The 18951-nt window shown below is 31.9% G+C and overlaps 1 long non-coding RNA gene across 1 annotated transcript; it reads left to right on the forward strand.

Annotated features, from left to right (window-relative positions):
- The first annotated feature begins 5297 nt into the window (after positions 1 to 5297).
- LOC114579984 lies at positions 5298 to 9957 on the forward strand. Its single transcript, XR_003701273.1, has 2 exons — positions 5298 to 5480; positions 9572 to 9957. It is a non-coding gene; the product is annotated as an uncharacterized LOC114579984 (long non-coding RNA).
- The last annotated feature ends 8994 nt before the right edge of the window (positions 9958 to 18951 follow it).

Below are 18951 nucleotides of genomic sequence, written 5' to 3' on the forward strand. Positions count from 1 at the left end.
GTACTCGTCTTGAAATATTAGATGCATTTCCATCTAGCACTTTATAATTTTTTAAGATTTTACAAAATATTTCCTTTTCTTTTTTGTCCATCGTAAATATTACATCAAGTAAATAAGTATATCTAGATGAAGTACAAATAGGATGCAATGTAGGCCATATACCCATTTTTTCAATGTCTTTATTTGCATTCAAATAATATTTTGTCCTTCCATCAAGATCCAACATCATACCAAAAAGCTTATCACATATTTTTTTTTTTTCAATAAACATAACATTTAAGTTATGATGTAAGAAAAAATTTTCTCAATACGTCAACTTAAAAATATACTAAAATTCTTTCAATTATAAGGCAAATTAAGATTAGTAGATGTTTTCTTTTTGAACTTGAATTTTATAATTCTTAACATATTTATAATTTTGGATCTATTAATAGGTGATGGTATTGTCCCATGTTCTTCACAATCATTAAAAGATTGACTATCTTTTCTGAAAGGATTATTGTGATCTAAGAACCTAAGATGTCCCCTATTGTTAAGATAGTTACTATTTGCATGCATTACTTTTTTGGCAACTTATAAAGTTTTGATGATTTCAAACATTATTGTTCAAATATGTAGTTATCTCCTAACAATTTTGGAAGAATTGTATTTGCTCTTGTGTGTACTAACATTTCAGGGAAAGAACTCCAGACTACAAGGCTTCAAATTAAAATCAGCATGAGATACCTTGAAATTTTTGAAGCTTGCACTTTGCTTAGAAATTAAATTGAAAGGGAGTGATTGTAACTTGAGTGAATAAAATTCACCCCCCTCTTGGTAGCCTTGGGACACTCACTTAGGCTTAACAACCTAATTACTAGACTCAACACCTATAACATCCCTTACAATAGAAATGTAACCACTCAAAAAATGTATGCTCCTGACTAATGGGACATGAAAATTTTCCTTTTGCACTATAACAAGATAAATTAGCATAACCCGAAAAATCATTTATAGCCCATAATAATGCAGCTCGCATTTGAAAATTCTCTTTAGTAGATGCATCATATATCTAAACACCAATTTCCCATAATTCTTTTAACTTAGCCACAAGTGGTTGTAAATAAACGTCAATGTCATTTCTAAGTTGAGTTGGCTCTGGAATAAGCAAAGAAATCATTATGTATTTTTGTTTCATAAACAATTTAGGTGATAAATTATATGACATCATTATAACAGGAAAAGTACTATGATTTGAAGTCATTGTCCCAAATTGATTAAATCCATCTGATGCTAAACCAAATAATATATTTCTAAGATCTTTAGCAAAATTTATATCTTGGTAGTCTAAGTGTTGCCAGGCTGGAGTGTCAGCAGGATGCCTCATGCAACCATCTTTTATGCGGCCTTCTTTATGTCATCTCATATATGATGCAAACTTTGATGACATGAATAATCTCTACAAACTTAATGTTAATGAAAAGTGCCACATGGCTTTCACTCCAACCTTCTTAGTTTTTTTAGTTGATATATCTTTTGAAGTGTTATCTTTTGCAATCCATCTTGACAAATATGACATTGAATCTTAAATTTATAAGGACCCCAATATAAAATGCAATCATTTTTATATGCATCATATTTTTTATAACTTAAGCCCAAATATTGATTTATCTTCTTTGCCTCTTAATAAGACTTTGGTAGATGAATATCTTTAATTACTTCCCTTAATAATTCAAGCAATATAGTAAATGATTTCTGAGTTCAACTACTAAGGCATTTAAGTTGAAGTAGCCTAATAAGAAAATCAAGTTTAGAAAACTTTTTTACATCTAGGAAATCATTCTTGTTGTGAATTTCTTATCAACTTACAAGACTTGCAGCATCCTCATTTGGTTTATTAATTTCAGCTTGTCCATCTATAGTATTACTTTCAAACCCAAATACATCATTTAATAGCCCTTCCATGTCATCTTTAGCATCTTCAATAATGAAGGAATGTGATCCAATGTCATTTGTAAACGAAGTTTCTCCATGAGATATCTAAAACTTCAAGGGAGGGTGTTAAATCTCGTTGAACTGTCCAAAACGTACCAAAAGATGAGTGAATTGATTCATTTAAAAGCTTTTTTTTATCTTTCAAAAATACTCTTTAAAAACTTAATTATTAAATTCAAATCACAAAGTTAAAATAGATATCTAACAAAGAAATTGACAAAGCTAATGGACGAATCAAGGTGCAAGAGAACTTGGAACAACCTTTTGGAATCCTCTCATACTCCTCCCTCTCACACAACCTCACCTTCTCCTTCTCCAATACCCTAAGACCTCTCACAAAGCTTCCTCAGAATCTCTTCAACAGCCAAAAGATTATTAAGAATCATATAAGAGAAATTTTATCCAAGGCTTTAAAAACCCCTAAAATTTTAATTATGTCACTTCTGTTCATACAATATGATCAAGGATCATATAGTATGATTAGTTTAAAATCAGAATACATCCAGTATGTTGGAACATTTGAAGAATGAACTGTTCAAGTTCTATATATTATTCATACAATATGATTAGTTCAATTATCTTATGATTGTACATGACGATACTGACATTGTATAGTATGATTAGTTCAAAAACTAATATTTCATACTAAACAATCTCTAGGATGATCAAATATAAAATTCGACAAAGCTCTACGGTGCCGCGACACTAGCCATGATGTTCGTTCAGAGAACCCACAGCGCTGACCTTGTACCACTGCACAATTAATTTGCCAAAAAACCTTAGAGCACTTGTTTCACGGTACTGCCAAACCCCGTGCCGCCATGGCCCAAAGAGAAACTTCAGATTTTTCAAACATGTAAACTGACTCTCAAGACCCTCTTTATAATGCATATATACTCTCACATGCAACCAACACATTCTCATAGACATACAGAAGAGTTTAAATGAAAAAATTTAATAACTTATCTTTATTCAGATTGGGTCAGAACATGTTGAACTAAATAGATCGCTGCACCGTCTTCATCATAACCCAATCATAAGAACAAGAAATGCAATTATGATTAATTTCCTTCTTGCAACTCATTAATTTTTTTATTATATCAAAGTTTATTAAATTTATGTACATGAAGATTAATGTTCAATGATGGACTATAAATTTGAATTATAGGATATGGAGCAAAGAGATGGAAGAAATAAGTGAATTACTATTGGTGTTTTGAATTTAGTTCTAATGTTCCAATCGAATACAAATTTGAACTTGTTGTGTCATGGAGTATTCACGGCGGTAGAGAAATATAAAGTTTAACATCTTTGCTTTGTGCGAAGATCCAACATACATACATATAAAGAGAGAGGGTGCATCATTTATAGGAGACACCAATAATTTTTTGTGGAAAACCCTAAAATGATAAAAATCATGAGGCATAGCCCAATTTGAATGAATCCACAAGTATTTGCAGTTGATTACAAGTGAGGCCCTTCCTTGGTGGGAAGGCCTTTGCTTGATGTATATTATATGAAGTACATTAAATGGTGGGAATATAAAGAATCACTATTGACATATTCGTATGGTCGGAAGAACCATAGTCTGGTGACGGAGGTCGAAAGGACTATAGTCGGCGGGCAATGTAAGTTGGAAGAACCGTAGTTGGTGGGCGACGGAGGTCATAATGGCTGTTGTCTGATGATGGAGGTCATAAGGATTGTAGTTGGTGGGCGATGTAAGTCAGAAGGACCATAATCGACAGACGAAGGATATCATAATGACTGTTGTCAGATAACGAAGGTCAGAAGAACGACGTCAAGTATAAATCCAATGATGGACATAAGTTCAACGTTGAATAAAAGGCTGATGGATGTCTAGCGATGGGCAGAAGTCCAATGGAATTCTGGTGATGGATAGAAGTCCGACATCTGACAAGAAATCTGGCGACAGGCGGAAGTCCATCATTGGGTAGGAATCGGTGAAGGGTGAAATTCCGGTGTCGGATAGGAATCCAGCGAAAGGTGTAAGTCTGGAGTTGGGTAGAAATCTGTCGATGGACAGAAGTCTAGCGTCAAATAAAGGTCCGATGAAAGTCCGGCGACTGGCAGAAGTTCGATGTCAGGTAGAAGTCTAGCGTCGGGTAGAAATCCAGCAATGAGCGGAGATCCGGCGTCGGGTAGAAGTATGATGTCAGTCGAAGGCTAGGCAGAACTCTGGTGTCAGAGGACATTCGGGCAGAACTCCAGCGTCGGTAGGCTATCGGGTGGAAGTCCGGCGGTGGTCAAGGAAGAGTCTGGTGATAAGATAGCTCTCTTCCTTCTCTTCCTTTTCTTCCTTCTATTCTTGCTTCCTTGCTTAACTCCGGCGTCAGTTGGTGATCAGGTAGAAGTCCGGCGTCGGTCGTCTTCTAGGTGAAAGTCTGGCAGTGGTTGAGGAGTCTCTTCCTTCTTTTCCTTGCTTTCTTATCTTCTCTTCTTGCTTGGGCCTCCTTCCCCCTTTGGGCCCCCTCTCTATGAGAAATAAGGGGTCTATTTATAGTTTTCTGAGAGTGACATGACAAGTAAATAAAGAGGAGATCAGAGGCAACTGAGTACTGATTTGAATGGACGGCTGATATTGAATCCCTTGATCATGATGCGTTTATTGAAGATTTGAATGTCTTAATGATATCAAAATATGACAAACTTGGGCTTGTTGGATTCGTCTCGTCGAGCCACTCGATTCAGCTATAAGCATGTCACATTTGGAAACCGTTTGGCAATCTAAATTGTGGTTTGAACTTTCTAAATGCGCTTCGGGTCTTTGATTTGGACTTTTTTGAGCTCGAATTGAGTCAAATTTGGTGTCGTTGGGTTCATATTTTTGAGACGTTCAGTTCGACTCCAAACATGCTTAAATCGGAGTTCGGATAATCTCATATTTAATTTTTGAAGTTTCCAACTTGATGTTTGGCTCGAGATTCGTATCCGTTCAAGATAATTTTTTGATGATATATCATAACTAATTGTTGTGTGACTGAGGATTGGACCAAATTCTAATTAGGTTCAGATCTTTTTTTTTCTGTTTTACGTAAATATGAATATATATGTGTTTAGTAATGGAGTTCGTACTTCTGGTTCGCAAACAAATTGTCTTTGTAGTTTGGATATTATTTAGTTTTTATTTTTTAAGAATATTTAAATTAATTAAGATAAATTTATACACATATTATATATTTACTTCAAATTTAAAATTTCTTAATTGGTTGTCAAAATTGTTAACCAACAGTTCAAGAAGTCTGTTTGGTTTTTATTGCCGCGTATGAAGAAATAGTGGTTAGTGAACATGTGGTTGGCAGTTCAGCCCAGCCCAATTTGGCCGACCGACCTTTTACGTCTTCTCTTCTTTAGGTCACCCCGGTCCCGCGACTCGCGAGACTCGCGAATCGCACTTAAGAACTCACCTTCCTCGTAACGCCGTCGTTGCTTTCAGAAGAATCACTTTTGTGCGGCGACACCGGTTCTTGATTTCTTTCTAGCCGGTGCGATTTCTGAAACTGCCCCTTTATTATTACTTATTCTTGGATTTATTAGAACTCTACTTTTCATTAATGGCCGTTTAGGTTTTTATTTGCGATGCTCTTCATGAAATAGATGTCTCTGCGAAATTTTAATTTACTGAAATGGATGTATACGCGAACTTCTAGGTTGAACGGTTGTTCTCTGTGTTTATGAATCCAATGAATTTATAATTTTTTTTTCTACAGGGTCACTAAATGCATGGTGCTCTTGTGTAGGTTCTATTAGTATTAGGGATACTTACATGAAATAGATGTGAACGTGAAAGTATATATCCCTAACTGAGTGAAAGAGAAAAGGATGACAAGTGGGTTGGATGATTGCCCCTTTTTTTTATGAATACTGGTTCTTTAAGTGTTTTTCTGTGGGATCAGTTAATTTTTCTGGCCCTTTTCTAGGTTTTGTTGAGTTTTTTGGGCGAATTGACGCATATGATGTAGAGATGTATAGGGGTTGATTTGAGTTTAGTCCGCCTGTAGTCCAAACCAATTAGTTTGAGGTACCTAGGAAGTCGACTCATCTTCTTATCCAAGAGAGAAGATGAAGACGAATGCAATGAGCTTAAATGACGGAATTGTGTAAAGAATGAGAAATTGAGAGAGAAAAAGAGGGGAGCTAAAAATGCCATGCATCTTTTTTCATATAATAAAATTGTATTTAAATTAAGCTCCATTTCTTTTTAATTGGAGTGTACTTAGTATGTGAGAATTTGTAATGCCTTTATCTTTGATGCTTTTCTTCTAAGAAGTAAAATTTAAAGTTAACTATTCACAATATATAATTATTAATTTTTTATTACGCATTTTGAGGACAAATCTCAAAAAGTTATTGCATTGCACTTGTTGCAATTGTGAGGTTTTTGAAGCATATGCAACTATGCGAATGATGTCTTTTATTCTACTAATTTTTCATTACTAATTGAAGTAGTTGAATCTAATCAAATCTTTGAAAAAATATGTATAAAAAGTAAATTATATTCTTTTATTTTTAACTTAAAAAGCATTCTAAAATAAAAAATATTAAAATATTTTTATTTTGAAATTTTGTAAAGCCTTTATAAAAGAACTATACTAAGGGAAAAAGTTAACAGGATTAATAATGCTTAATTTTTCTAATTTATTAAGATGATAGATAGATGATCAGAACTGCATATTATCTAAAATAAATGAATGGATGGGCATTATAATTTTTTAAGATGATAGACAGATGATCAGAATTGTATATGCTCTATTTTTAAGATATTATATTTTCTTTTTAGTTTATTATATTCTACAGATAAACCATTAAATGCAGCATCTATTTCTTTAAATGTAATATTTTTACATACCTCTTTAGAATCATAATCTAATTCTTCTATAGCCATGAGACATGTTTACTCTTCTTACAAGGTGTTGTAGGTTGATTCATCTCTAGATTTATCTTTAATGCCTTCTTATTTTTCTTGCAGTGCTTTATTTCTTTTTCATCTTTTTTTTTTAAATATGTATGTCCAATTCTCTTATAATAATAGCAAATGGTTTGACATGCAAAATATCTTTTAGTATGAATTTAATGAATCATTGACTAGGTATATCTTTGGTTTTTCTTTCTTAATAATCTTCCCAGCCTCCTTAAAAGCATTCTTACATCATCACTATAAATATTTGAGCTTAAAGTGCTAGGCTCAACACAATCTTGTATCCATAAATCAATAGTCTTATCCTTTTTTTTTCTTCGTCAATCTGTCATTATTGTCCCGTTGTGCAAGTAGTTGTGCATGAGCTATTAAGAACCCAATAAGCTGATCATGTGGATATATAGTTAAATTTTTTGCCTCACTAATGATGTTCACTTTAGCAACCCATTTTTTTAGGTCATATTAGAACCTTATAAATCAGATCTTAGTTTTTATAAATTTGTCCAAGATAATGTAATATGTTGATGATTTTCATGAATCAAATATACATATCATAAATAGATTAAGTGGGTAACTTTTGAAATAACTCATATTCATGTGCTAAACTATTGATACATGCCTTCTTTTCACCTCACTTGTTTCTTCACAAGTCATAATGAGCTTGTTCCATGTTTCTTTAATTATGTTTAATATTAAAATTCTCATATAATCATCACTTACTTTAGTCATTAGGTATGCATGTATATTGTGTAGAAAAATTGAATATATCATAATTCAAGTCTACCTGAAAGATTTAGTTAAAACATTAGATCATCCAAACATGTATTTCTTATCATCAAAATCAAACTAATGAATCGAGGTTCACCTCGTGCGGTTAATAATAAGGGTACAAATTATTGGAATGGAGGATTTGCCTTTTTGGTACAATAATGAGAATTATTATAAGGGAGCAATAGTGAGATCTGCAATGCTTTTTGGTGCAGAATGTTGGATGTTAAAAGAGAAGCATAAAATTAAGTGTTGCAGAGATAAAGATGTTTAGACAAATGAGTGGTTTTACAATTAGAGACAGAATGCGAAACTAGTATATTTGTGATGAGGTTGGAGCAGCTCCAGTGGCAAATAAGATTAAAGAGAATTGCCTTAAGATGGTTTGGTCACATTAAGTATCGGCAGTAGGCATGTTAGATATGGCCTTTGTTGGGAACGGTAGAGGTAGTCCTAAAAATACTTGGCAAGAAATTATTAGAAATGACATTTTTTTTTATTAGACTTAAATGAGAATTTGACTCTTAATAGGATATAATAGAGAAATTTGATTCCTGTAGCCGACCCATGTAGTGGGATAAAAACTAGATGATGATGTTGTTGTTGTAGGATTTGTCTTTTGAAAATGATCTCATTTGAACTGAAGAGTATAGAATGGGAGTTCTTATTGTCAATAACTTCATAAAAGGTTCAACTCACGACAAAGACCGACAATATCAAACATAATTATTCAAGATTCTCTTCTTTCGGAATTTTTATTGCGTCCTTCCACCTGACGTAGAGATACGTCCTCCCAAAGCTAAATTCACGCTAAAAACGAGAAATACTGAGCAAATACCGAGCAATACCAAACAATAACGAGAAATATCATCATGTGAAGACCAATACCGAGTTATACCGAGCTATACCGAGCAATACCGAGCAATACAAAAAAATACCGAGTTTTTTCTAGGAAAAACTAGGTATTTTTTTGTATTGCTCGGTATTGCTCGGTATAGCTCGGTATAACTCGGTATTGGTCTTCACATGATGATATTCCTCGTTATTATCAAATAATACCTAGCAATACCGAGCAAAAATCGAGTTTTTTGGCGGTGGGAGGACGTATCTCTACGTCAGGTGGGAGGACGCAATAAAAATTTCTTCTTTCGAGAAGCACAGGCAGTCACACTTAATAAAGATGGTCAATTGTGGCTTCCTAAACAATTTGTTTCTCATTGAGAATTCTATGTTGCCATGTCCTTCAAAATGATCCATCTTTATTCTATCTCACTTGCTTGGTTATCTGAATAAAACAATTTGGTTATTTCAAGAACTGATTGAATAGAAAACGTTAGGACTGTTAAGGATTTGAATTATATATACATGTTATTTTATTTCGCAGATAGAAATACCTATGCATGTAAGCGACTTAATAATTTACATCTTATAGTTAAAACATTGGTGAATTTTCATATTATTCATTTATTTCATCTTACAAGGTCTATTGAATTTGTAGACTTAGGCTTCGTTTGGGACGGCTTTCTTACTGCTTTTTAAAACGACTTTTTACTACAAAAATTTTAATTTTTGTTTTAGAAAGCAGCTTTAAGAAGCAGTTAAAAAGCCGCCCCAAACAGAGGCTTAGGCTTCGTTTGGAACGGCTTTCTTACTGTTTCTTAAACCAGCTTTTTAATGCAAAAATTTTAATTTTTATATTGAAAAGCTGCATGAAGAAGCAGTAAGAAAGCAATCCCGAACAAAGCCTAAGACTTCATTTGGGACAATTTTTTTACTGCTTTCTAAAGTCGTTTTTAGTACAAATTTTTCTACATCAAAAAATTTTTGTTTAGAAAATAGTAGAAAAGCTGCCCCAAACTAAGCCTTATTAATACTTGAATGTTATTTTAGGTATTGCAAATATATGGAGTTCAAACCCGTCGTAGCCCTGAGGGCCGTCCTTGTAGGCGGAGTTGCTGCATTTGCCAAAGTGGCTAGTGTTGTGAAGGCTGCCGGTGGTGTAAAGGTGGGCGCAGCAGCTGCTGCTATGACTGCTGCAGCAACAGCAGCTGTTTCGGGAACCAAGAACGAGGAAAAAGATAAATGAAGTTATAATTTTGGTGGATCAAAAGCATTTTTGTTTATCTATAAAAGAATTTCTAGGCTTTTCAATGTTATGACAGAAGTTTCTGTCTTCGCGAATTTATTTGTTATTCATATCATATGAGTGTATATCAACTTATGCTACATTTCATTTAGCTACAGGAAAATTCTCTACAAGCTAAATTTTTTGGCCTTGTGAGCTTTTTTTTTTTTGTCTGTCATGCTTAATTTATACCTATTAATAAAGTTCTTGCTTCACCCATGAATAAGATTGGATCCAATATATTTTAAGTTGCTGTGAGTGTGGATGATGCCTAAAACATGAAGCTATGGTTTCATTTGGGATAGCTTGTTTTACTATTTTCTTAAACAGCTTTTAAGTATAACTAAAATTTTTATACACAAAATTTTTATACTAAATAGTTGTTTTAAAAAACAATAAGAAAGATGTCCAAAATGAAGCCTAAGTTGTGGAGCATCACAACTAGAGGTGTCAATATTTGGCCATAGCTATGTTGACTTAAGGACTATGAGAAGGTCCATTCAGATATGTGTTGGATTTGCAATAATCGAAATTGTTGATTGAAATAATGGAACTTGTTAATATTCATATGAGTGTTGAATAGTAAATCATGTTATCTATTATTTTATCTTCGTTGCATAACTTGGATATTTAGCTCATTATACTCTAATTTTGATAGAACTAGAGAGAGAATTGAAGGAAAACTTGAATTCTAGATGTCAATCTTAGAGTCTAAAGATATGTATTTGAATAGATCTAAAACTGAACACAGTGAGTGTAATTTTAGTAGTAATAGATCTAGTGGACGGATTGTGACTTTGGATAATCAAGTCATTAAAAAGAGTACATATTTTAGATATATTGGGTCTATTGTCAAAGGGATGCTGAAATAGGTAGGGATATTATTAGTAGAATTTAAGCTGGATGTTGAATTGGAGAAATGCAACAGGCTTGTTGTGTAGTAGGAAAGTATCCCTCAAACTTAAGTGAAAATTCTATTAAATGGTGGTGAGGCCTACAATGCTTTATGGTGCATAATATTAGGCATTAAAAGAGAAGCTTAAAATTAAGTTAATTGTTGCAAAGATGAGGATTGACTCTTAATAGACACAATGGAGAAAAAAGATTTATAGTGTAGTGGGATAAAGGCTTGAAGTTGTCATTGTTGTTATTGCAGAGATGAAGATGCTTGGGTGGATGAGTGGCTTCACACTTAGAGACAGAATGCATAACGAGTATATATGTGAAAATGTTGAAGTAGCTTTAGTGGCAGATAAGATTAAAGAGAGTCATCTTAGATGGTTTGGTCACATAAAATGTTAGGTTGGTGATGACCCGGTTAGGAGAGTAGATGTTATAAATTTTGTCTATGTTAAAAAATATAAGAGGTAGACCTAAAAAGTCTTGGTTAGGAAATATTAGAAATGACATTGTTTATTAGATTTAAATGAGAATTTGACTCTTAATATGACACAATGGAGAAATAGGATTCATGTAGCCGACCCCATGTAGTGGGATAAAGGCTTGATGATGTTGTTATTTTTAAATAACTCGGTACATTAAAGGCAACAACATCAACAACAATCATTGCAATATGACAATCACCTTTAGAATCGAAGGAATTGCAATTTTGTTGGGCAAGAAATGTCATTTCCACCTCACCAATATTCAACTTCACATGTATTTGGTTTTCTCTTGCTACAATTAGGGATGATATTTTCAATAAAGAGTATTTTCGATAACCAACATCAATGAGGGAAATAGCACTTGTTCAATATTCATACAAGTATTATGTACATGTTTCACAAGATTATGGGCACAACATGGGTGGTTTTTGACATCCTCATAATCTTGTTGAAAAAGTTATTCATGTTGGAAACCTGAGATAATTCATCTAATAGCTGAGTTTGGCCTGCATCCCAAATAGGTGTATAGGTGGTACACATATTTGATGCGATGAAAGTAATTCTTAGAGGAGGTGAAGATGAACATTCTACCACTATTTTAAGATTATCTTTGATGGAGTTGGCGCTAATCACTCTTATTTATAATGATAAATTGGGAATTGACAATTCGTATGATGATGTGATTCCCATTACAATTCTCATAGTAAACTATCAAAGTGGCAACATTATGATAAAGACATGAAATTCAATAAATATCATTTTTAAAGTGTCTATAAGAGAATGGTTCCTGATCCTTTTAGGTTGGCACCAATAATAGGGTTGCTCTATAGTTTCTCAAGTAAACACAAGGAAAATAAATGAATAATTGTGTTATATATTACTTGGGGAGAAGGTGATAAAAAATATACAATAATGGTTGACTTGATTATGATCAACAACATAAAGATCTGCATCATAGTATTTGATCTTTAACTTATTAATGATATGATCATCCTACCGCTTCACCATGAAATTCTAAGCTAAAGGGCATGCACATATTGTAATTTTGAATGTGTTATTTAAGTTGGTATAAAACATGCACAAAAAGTTTAAGCGGCTCAATGTTTGATTTTTTGGACTTGAGACCTCTTAGGTGATTATGATAGTTGTCTTCTTAAGAAACTGGCTAAACTTGCACTCTCAAATTAGTATGTTCTTTGGTCTTGAGTATAAGGATGAACTCATTAAAATTCTTCATGCTAACCCAAAAGTTTTTGTTTGATTTATACCAGAAATGCCAAGAGTTAACATCAGTGTTACATCTCGCAAACTCAACATTGAAAAGTAAATAAGAATAACAAAATAATGAATTTAAGAAGTCGCATTAACATTGTCCAAGCAAGTTCACTTTGAAATCCTTAAGTTATTGGAGGTTGGCTTCATTCGCAAAATATGATACCCAAATTTGATTAATTAAATGGAAAGTGAAGGTTATGTATTTGTACTCTATAAATTTTAACTTGACACTTTCATGAGCTTTAATGAATTAGTCGACTTGACAATCAACTTTCTTCTAATGAATTTTCCTGACATATACTCGAGCTATCATTAACTAAAAATCTTTCTAATTGCAATATGAAATGTTTCATCACTAGCAACATATATCATTATTACAACATCAAGTTATTTGGGTTAAAGAATGCAGTGAGTGACTTGTCAAAGAATGATAGATTGTATGTTCAAGGATAAAAAAAGATGAAATATTGAGTTTTATATTGATGTCATATTTATAAAAATTAAGACTTAGCATAACCTATCTTGGATATGCATGAAACATTTACAACTTTAAATAAGTATAATATATATCTCAATCCATTGAAATGTAACTTCAGAGCAAGATTAGGTAAATTCATAAATTCATTGCTTGTTCTTGAGGGTATCCTCCCACGCCACCAGCGCTCGAGTCCTATAACTTGCCCCCCAAAAAAATGAACCTTAATAAATGATAGTTCTAGAGATGTCCCCATCTAAGATATTTAAGGAGCTTCAATAATTAATATGATTAATTATATAAATCTTAGTCACTTTATAATAAACACTTTTAGTGGATTATGGAACATGAAAAGATATTTACTTGAGTATAACTACTTATTTCATCACCATCATTGCTCTAAATCCACAAATTAGTGATGATTTGTTATATTTGAGTGTAAGAAAAGAAATGGTCAGTTTTATTTTTATAAAAAAAAAAAATAATGCCTATTTACAATGCCAATAAGATCCTACAAGGTGGAAAATTAAGATATCGTATCATGAAGTAGTTATCCTAAGTATTGCTTGTCACCACTTGGTGGCTTCAACCATTCTTTCTTGTCTATTAAATTGAAGGCATTATCAACAATCAACTATGAACAATTCTAACAAAATAGTATCACTTAGAGCTACTTTTGAAATGATTAGTGGAGCTCAACGAGATCCAAATATCTTATACATCGAGTTGGCTAATGAATGAGCGTAATGGAGCTGACAAATAAAAAAATCGAGTATTGAATTATCTGGTACAAAATTTAGAGCATAGGGCCGGTCATCAATAGGAAATGATGATGATTGAACATAATATTGGTTTGAATTTATTTGTCTCAAAGAGACAAAACCAACTCTTCTAATGATTTGTCAAGCAAACAACTATGGAAACCATGACAATTCTATGAAGATATGTGGATCGAATTTAAGATTAACGGGAAATGGCAACACATTATAGCTTCGTTTGGGAAATTTTGTTTGCTACTTTATAAAGCTATTTTTTAGTACAAAAATTTTTAATTCAAGAATTTTTTGTACTAGAAAGTTGTTTTAGAAAATAGCAAAGAGGCCGTCCCAACGAAACCTATATCATTTTCTGCTTTATTTTTTTTCCTTTAGAGCAACATGGCTCGCATTTTCGTCATTTATAGAAGTCGCAATTGCGCCAAGGAGTTTTTGTCTTCACTTGCTTTTTCAACTAATTGCATGCAAGATTATCACAATTCGTTAGCCTAAGGTGAGTGCTTGTGGCAAGGCTTTTAAGAGATGGTCCTGACAAATTGATCAAAGTGGCATTGGTGGTGGGACAAAAATTGAGGGTTGACATGTGAGTGTCATTCATGGAAGAAGAAGGAAAATCTTTTTTGTTTTTCTTTGATATTTTTGTGCCCAAAAGAGCTCAGATTCCTTCGGTTTACAATTTTGGGATTATTTTGAATATAAGTACTCAGAAGTTGGAGTTCGTTTTGTTATTCAAATAATTTTTTATATGTTTAATTATATTTTCAAGTTAGCTTTTTGAGGTTGTATGAACACAAATGTAAATGATTTTAGTATTACTAGATTTGATTTGTTGAAATACATCATCTCAATCATAAATTTTCTATAATTGAAATTCGGGTGACTTCCAAATAAATTTTGAAAATTTAGAATTTAATTTTTAGCAATTTTTTGTCTAGAAAAAATTGTGACAAAAAATTGCGAAAATTCTTTCTTGAGCAAATTGATTTTGTAAACCATGTCAAAGAAATTGTTTAAATCACTATACTTATTATCTAAATACACATTTATATTATGATATTTTAATCATAATATCATAAATGACATTTAAATTTTATCTTTGGTGATAATATAATGAATATATTATTCATGATAAAAAATATAACGATAGAAAATCATGTTTGATATGTACAATCCATATTTTGAATTAATTAAATATATTTTTAGAAGTCATTATAAGCCTGATTTGCAAACTCTTTTCACCATAATATTTATACCGTTGTACTTTAACTATAATAATTTTCTCCTAATTTTATAGATAGTGTAGAAATTTGGCATCTATCATTACAAGTGAGATTTTTTGGGTCATTAGATGTCCATTTTGCAAACCGATTTTACTTGAAATTTCTAGACATACTAGACTATTTTATAAATATTTTTTTACAAATTTTGGTGCTCTGAATTTGAAAATATAAAAGAATTTATAAGAATTTTACATTAAAATTTGAACAAATAAAATAATTATATTTATATCCTTAATATATTTTATTATAAATATCTTAAAGCACTTACAAGATTTAATAAAAAAAAATTTCATTTCCAGTATAATTCATTTAACAGAGAATAGAAATGAAAATTCAAAAGAAAAGAGAGGGAGATGAGAGAGAAGTTTTAGATTTGGGAGTCTTAGAGCCAATTTTGCTAGTTCTTCCTGCTAAGAAGTTGCTTGTCTCATTGTAAGGAGTCATTATTTTACCTATAATTTCAATGATTTTTTGTATTTTACATTTTATGAATTTTAATTTGATAAAAACTTACAAAAATTGTGATATCTTGATTTTAGCAAACTTTCACCACAAAACTTTTGGTATGTGATAGATGTGATTAATATGAGCATTTTGACTGGAATATATTAAATTTCACTAAGTTATTGATATGACTCATTGGGTGATAATCCTCTTTATTGATTTTTTTTCTTATAATTTGATAGATCTCCTTTGACCATACTATCATATTAGTTGTATTCTTAATTTTAGAGATTTTTTTAACTCATATTAGTTGACGATTAATATTGTTTAGAATTAGAACAAGCATATTGAATTATTTGTCTTGCATTGAAAGAGGTGGTAAGTTTTAGTTACTTATTTGGCTTTTATGCTCATTACATGGTTTGATACGATTTCACGTAAAAGTAAGAAGCTGGTAGCATAAGGTTAGAAAATTATGCTCATTTTGGTTTTGTTTTAAGTTTCTAGTTTACATGTATTCTTTTCTATACAATGATGAATATTGCATATATAATTTTTCAGTTTTAGAACTTTATAGTAGAATGTAAATTATGACAGAAATAATATAATTATATTTTCTTGCTATTTATTTAATTTTTAAAGCAATTAATTAGCTTTAGATGTCAAATTAATCTGGTTGTAAATTAATGATTATTGGTTATTAACTAAAATAAATAAATTAAATGAGTTGAAAAGATAAGAAATTCTTCTAGTTTAGATATTAGGGTGCTATGTGATATGTCATATGTAATCATCTTGTTCAACATAAATCTCGATGCATATTTGAATTGAAAATTTTAGGAATTAAATCCATAACCATTTGAACTATGATTTGATCAAACTTATAGTCCAACTAAATGCCTCGACGTAACGAACCCATTGATATCAAAAGTGGTATAATCTGAATCTGAATGAGCCCAGATCATGCACTAGAAGTGTAATAAAAAACTTCAGAGCATTAATTAGATGACTAAACAATGCTTATAATTAAATCAAGCATCACAACTAGACGAATCTCTAAATTATTATATCGTCGTCATTAAGACACTTAAATGTTGTATTTATAAGGCATGTCACTTTTTAAAATTTATAAATATGCCCCCACACTTTATATTAAAAGGGGATTGGGGGCTTGAACCTGGGCTTGAGATTCGAGAGAGTCTAGAGACACTAAAAATTTTAAAGCTCCACTTAAGTACCATCTTAGTGCAACCATCTAAACATCACCTTTAGACTACCACAATCCATCCATCTCTTGATATCCACCGTTAGTACACCATCCAATCACTACCATTAGAGTAGCCCCCAACCACTACGATCACACCATCATTGCACTGACTAAGGTTCTCCGCCCCTGTCGACCGAAACCCCATTGTCAGGCTAAGATCATTCGACCAATGTCATCTGAATATGGTCCTCTAACATTCATCACTCGACTATAATCCTCTAACCATCGTCGTCTGACTACACTCCTCTAACCACAATCTCCATCAAAACATCGCCAAACATCTACCATTGGATCACCGCTTGATTATTACCATTGGTACACCTCTCAACTACTCAGAACATCACCCGTCCATGCCCGATCACCACCGTCACTCCACCTTCATCTTTATCAAACTATAGTCCTCTAACCATTGGTGCTCACTAAAATCCTTTAACCATTATTATTTAACTATACTTACACCTGCTAACCTCATTACCTATGTCAATGCATGCTGCCCCTTATAAGGTTTGTCACACTTTGTGATCTATATTGGAAGAATTACATCTTTCATTCATTTTAGTTATTTAACTAGAGCTTAACAATGAACAGTTGAAATAAATATGATTACATTTTTGTCTTGTCTGAAGCCTCATATCATAGGATATTTACCCTTTTTTGAAAGAATATAAAATCACGTAATCAGTACATAGCCCAGCAAGTAATTAAAATCTTACAATTAAAGTAATACAATATAAAAAAGAATAGTCAATGTCTATAAAAAAATATATGCATCAATGTCTATACTGACTATCTGCATCAATTTATCATTATATAGTTTATCACATCTCAATCAATTACATTATCAATCACAATAATAGTAATAGTCAACAAGATTAATGCCAATAATAATATTAGTATCATTATCAATAACGTTAAATATTATTCATGAAAGTAAGCAGTATTAATGTTAATCACAGTATCAATATAGTGTTGGTAGTAGTGTCGGTATCAATATTCATATATTCAATGAGTATATCTTAAGGGTATTTTGCTTCTGCACTTATAACTCCGAATTAGTCATCCCTTATAACTCCCAATCAATAAACTCCTTATAATTCCCCTTGAATCACATGAATTAATCGTCTTGACTCTTTATAACTCCTAATCAATCTCCTGCTCCTTATGACTCCAAATTAGTGAATCACATGGATCAATGGTTATCACATTAAGTTATGATATCATGTATCTGATATCATTTGATACTTTATTTAAAATATAATAAAATCATATCAAATTATTTAGAATAATTAAATCTATAATATATCAAAATTTTCATTGTAAAAGCTTATAAAATTAGATAATAATGCATTTTTAACAAATTCAGAAGATATAAAATTTATAGAAATTAAAATCATTAAAAACATAGGTAAGAGATTAGTCACTTACAATAAATAGAGCAAAATTTATAATATGAACGATTGACAAATATGATCTAAAGATCTTTCTCTCTCCTCTCTCTTCTTTCTCTTTCAATTTCTTCCTAGCCAAGTAACCAAGTGAGGGAGTTGGTGGGGTGAGACAGGGATATATATATATTTATGATGTTCATGGCCTAACGCCACATTGCTCATTGAGTGTTCTACTTCAAAATTTTCATATTTTTCAAGAAAATTTATTTAACATATTTGAGTTATTACAAGGTTGAAACATACTATCGACATCAACTATGATTCCCTACATTAACACTAGGATTTATACTAAAGTTTTTAGTAGTCTTGCCTTCTTAAATGAGTATTATTATGCCAGGTTTTAAAAATCGAACCGGACCGGCCGGTTCAACAGATTCAACTGTGAACCGGCCAATTGTCCAATCCGATCCAGTTCAATAACCGGCTTCGCAGAGAACTGGCCTGAACCGAACTGAACCAGTTGTTTAACCGGTGAACCGACTAACCGGTCCGAGTTCAAAAGAATTGGCCGATTTTATTTTTTGTATTTTCAATAAAATATAAATAAAAATATTTTACTTCATTACATTTTTTAAATATAATTTTTTTAATAAATAATGAGATTTTTAATACCATAATACATGGATGTTATCCCATAAAATAAGTTTTGTTTGAAAAGAGGGAACTATATAAAGAGCTAAAAAGAAATCATATCATACTCGTTCATGATGTGGGATTAAAAAGTTACATGATGCTATATGAGCTTGAATGTGAGTTTGGGCTTTATTGGGCCATTAATTTGGGTTGGTTGGGCCA

This window comes from Dendrobium catenatum, unplaced genomic scaffold, assembly GCF_001605985.2.
Source record: "Dendrobium catenatum unplaced genomic scaffold, ASM160598v2 fragScaff_scaffold_722, whole genome shotgun sequence".
Lineage (NCBI taxonomy): Eukaryota > Viridiplantae > Streptophyta > Magnoliopsida > Asparagales > Orchidaceae > Dendrobium > Dendrobium catenatum.